The sequence below is a fragment of the Neovison vison genome, chromosome 12, assembly GCF_020171115.1.
Source record: "Neovison vison isolate M4711 chromosome 12, ASM_NN_V1, whole genome shotgun sequence".
In the NCBI taxonomy this organism is placed as follows: Eukaryota; Metazoa; Chordata; class Mammalia; order Carnivora; family Mustelidae; genus Neogale; species Neogale vison.
Genome location: NC_058102.1, coordinates 88,642,808 through 88,647,224, shown reverse-complemented (window position 1 = coordinate 88,647,224; position 4,417 = coordinate 88,642,808).

The following is a 4,417-nucleotide window of genomic DNA, read 5'->3' as shown; positions in this document are numbered from 1 at the left end:
TGTGTGCCAGCCATTGAAGCTTCCAGAACCAGGAAGCCCTGATAAAGTATCAGTCAGCCATGGCAGTGCTGTCTGGAAGTGCTGGCTGGCTAGAAGAAACTCAGGCTCAAGGAGTCCAAGAGCTTTATTTGCAAAGAAGGAGACCGAGGGTCAGAGAGGTCTGGTGGTTTGCTTAGGATCCTAGAGCCTCTGAAGGTCTGAGCTGGGAGTGCACCCAAGCATCCTAAGCCTGGAGCTCCTGCCCCTGCCCCACACTGTCTCTGAGGCTATATTTGCTCCCCTCATGGCCAGCTGCCTGGGTACCCAGAGAACACGTAGGCAATGGAGTAGAAATGAAAAGCCAAGCTGGGCCAGGGATGCAATATTTCCATCTTAGGCCAGGGATGCAATATTTCCATCTTAGGCCAAAGCTGAATTTCTTCCAGAGAAGGGAAATGATAATTAAACAGAGAAAACCAGCAACTGGGGCTTGAGATTCGCATGGACATCCTATTTTCTCACTTAGCAGAGCAATCCAGGGCCAGTTCTCTCTGATCTCCCAGGAAGACTCTTTGCAGGATGTGGGATTTGGTAGCTATTGCTTCATCTTTGTGCAGGAAGGTGTCTTTTCTGGCTGACATCCTTTCATGGACAAGGCTAGTCAGATGAGACCCAGTACCTGCCCCAGCTCAGAGCTCAGAGGGCTGGGTGCACGGGAACGTGCCAGGCCAGTGATGGGACAGCTGCTTCCCCTTATGTGAAGTCTTTGTTAATGAATTTCTTTCTTCAACCAATATTCACTAAGTTAACTCTCAGGCACTGGGCTAAATGTTGGAGATACACTGGTGAGCAAAAATAAGATGTGTTGCTCTTGTTCTAATAAGGGAGCACAACAACAAAGTAAACAAACAAACAAAATAACTTCAAGCTCTGTGGTAAGTGTATGGGGAAGAGAACCTGGCGGCTGACCTGGAGAAATGGCAGGACTTGTGAACAGATTGGATGAAAGCATGTAGGAGAAGGAAGATGTGCCTGTGCTGCCTGGTTTTACAGCAGCTGATGCCGTCTGCAGAGGGGAGGGGAAGAGAGGGGCCGAAGGTAGGATGGGTCTGAGGAGGCCCTTCAGGAACTCGGCTCTAGATAAGTTTGAGCTGCTCACAAGATAGACATCTGGCCTACAGCTGGAGCAGTGAATGTGATTTCCAAAGGGACACATATCAGGACTGGAGACTCCCATTTGGACATCATCTGCATAAGGATGGTTAGGGTTGTTTCTAGAGCCATGGCAACTGCTGAGCTCTCCCAGGTGGATGGAAGAGAAGAGGGCCCAGGCTGAGCTCCAGAATCCAGAGTCAAGGAGAAGAGAACAATCAGCCAGGCAGTAGAGGCTGGGCCAAGTTTTCCAGAATACCTACCCCTGAGAAGTCAAGGGGTTTCTAAATGGGCTCCAAGGGACGCCCAGATCAGGGCTAGCTTTTTCTGGGACACTGTCCACGTCTCAAAGTTCACATTCAGCCAATGGCTTCTTTCCTTTGCTGTTCTCCCTGGACTCTAGCCACTGGACCCTGTGCATCCTGTGGGGGTTTTCAGGACACCCCAACCATCTAAGTAGCCTTTAGGTGGCAGGGGGAATCCATGCAGCTTCTTAAAGGGGAGAGTAGCCAGGGATAGGCTGGCTCAGGAGGAATGGCACCATGGAGAGGGCCATTTCTTGGAGGTGTCATTGTCCCAAAGAAATGACCAAGCAGCTGAACTCAGTGCTAAGACCTGAGACTGAAGGAATTAAATCCATGCATGGCTGGATATTCTCTACCTAGCCCTGATCATTTCTGATCCAGGCTGGAAACACTTCCAGAGAACTTTGACTGATTCTGAGGACTCCTCTTTTTTCTTCACTTCAGCTTTTACAGAATTTATTTGTGAAATTCTATGGTGATTTTTTTCAGGTGCTCTTAAGTCTCTGGGCTTGGGTTTGCTTTCTTCCACTTGACTAGACTTTTTTTTTTAAATCTTTTGAGCAAGGAGCCAATTGGTGCTGTGTTGTCCATTCTTTTCCTATCCTCTGAGGCACGTTTGTTTGCCCATAGGGGAACTCTCCATGACTGTTGAGTAATGCTGACTTGTATGCCTTAAACTGGAATTTGGGGCTCTCTTTGCTTTGGTTCACTCCTGTTTTGTTTGCTTCTTGGGTGTGGAGTGGTACACCCTCCTGTGATGCCACGGGGACCCAACTGCAGTCCCTCACCCCAATCCCATCCCCATTCATTCCTCTCTGCCTACTCCCTCCCCACACCCCATCAGGGAAGAACACACCAAACAGTTCCTTCCTGTTCCAAGAGCTTGTTGACTCATTGGTTCACGCATTCCTGCAGGTCAAGGAAACCAAAATGGGTTTTTAGATTTTGGGTTATTTCATTCTTTCTCCTTCTGGGATGTAGGCTATGGGTCAGAACAAGTATCAACAGTGATGGTGATACAGTCACAAAAGGCTCAGTTAAGGGAACCAGGGGATTGTTTTCCCCCACAAGAATCTGCCTCTGGATAATCCAGACTGCTGATGATCAGGATTTGCATAGAAAGTTCTGGGTAATTTGTAGGAAGCTCTCTGTGTGACTGTTCTCTGTTTTGCTTAGAGCTGGGTGGGGCTTGTTGGGCAAACATCAGAAATCTCATCTCTTGGAATTTGGGCTGCCCCTTCTCTGTCTTCTCAGCACTTTAGCCCCTGTGCATTCTCCCTCTGCTTCCGAGGCCAGAAATGTAGACACCCTGCAACAATTTTGGAAAGACTGAGAAAAACTCACTTGAGTTCTGAAAGTACTTCTTCACATATTTATCTATATTTCTCACAAGCCCTTTTGGGATGCAAACTGTACAATGAACATCACTGTTGTGCCTAAAATCAATCTAATCAGCCCTGATATTTCCAGCCCAGGCTGAAGGCTAGTTGGTTTTCCTAGGATACCTCTGATAGGGGTATTATGGGAGCAATCTGTTATCTTTAGAATCAGTGGTGACATCAACTTCTGGAGAAGATGGGGGCAGGAAAGGATGGTTCTAGATGGCAGTAAAGCAGAAATTTTCATAGGGGGCAATCTCCCCTCCCCCTCCAGGGAGAACATATGGCAATGTCTGGTTATATTTTTGGTTGTTGCAACAGAAGGAATTCTATGGGCATTTAGAGTGTAAGCACCTAAAAGGCACAGGACAGACCCCTGATCAAGAATTATCCAGCTGAAAGTGTCAGTAGGGCTGCTGTGGAGAAACTCGGAAACCAGGTAAGAGGTCATCTCATTCACCCCTCTCTTTAGGAAAGGATCCTTGGTTACACTGATCTTGGTTATAGCTGAGCTAAATAGAGACAATTTTCCCTTTGAGGGAAGTAGATATTTTTAGGAGTTTGTTTTAAAACAGAAATGTCCCTCTACTCTGGACAAAGTCACAGGAAAGAAGCCAGTCAAGCAGTGTGGCCCTACGTGGGCATTTGCAAGACTTCTGTGCCAATGAACTGCAAAGTATTGCAGTTCTGGAATAAACCTGGCCATTTTATGCCCTGTGCCTTTGACAGTCTTCCCCTTTGCTAGGAATACTCATTCCATCTTCAGTTACTTGACTAGCTCTTACTATCATTGATGATCATTCAGGTTCCACCTCCTACAGGATTTGCCGGACCGCCACATGGCCCTGAGGTCTGCCTGTGCTCCCATGGGACCTGTTATCCCCCTTTCCTCCCTTGCCCTTTTGTATTATGATGACCAGTTTCATGTCTGTTCTTCATACTAGCATGGAAGGAACTCGAAGGGATGGATGTGTCTTCTTCGTCTTTGTGTGTCCCCATGCTCACAGTGTCTCTCACGTGACACTGTGAATTTTACTGAGCTAATGAGGTACTCGAAAAGGATAGGGTGGGCTCTTCAATGCAATGCTGTCCTGACATATTTCACAAAAACAACACGATTAAACAACTCATTGTTGTTCTGTACTTACTGGCGCAAGTCGTACGCCAGGTAATTTGCACCTGTCATTTCATTTAATCCTTACCATAGGAGGCAGGTGGTTATTATCCTCATTTTCTAGATGAGGAACCTGGGGCTTAGAGAGGCAGAGTAACACGCCTGGTATCAGCAATGGAAGTGGTAGATCTGAGCCTCTAATCCAAAGCCTACACTTGCAACCACTGGAGTGAATGGGGCTGGATGACTTTGCCCTGTCTGGGATGCCCTCTTTTGTACTAGCTCCGGAGCGTGGTGCTAACAGTTCTCTGGAGTCTCGAGGAGCCAGAAGCTCCAAACCTGGTTTGGTTCCAAACCAAACCTGAAGTTCCTAGGCAAGCAGGAGAGGTTTTTTTCGGGTTTCTGAGGCCCCGTGAGGGGGGCAGGTCCACCTTCAACTCTAGAGAGTTCTGATCTCCAGTACAGAAGCCAGAGATCAACCGGGGGAA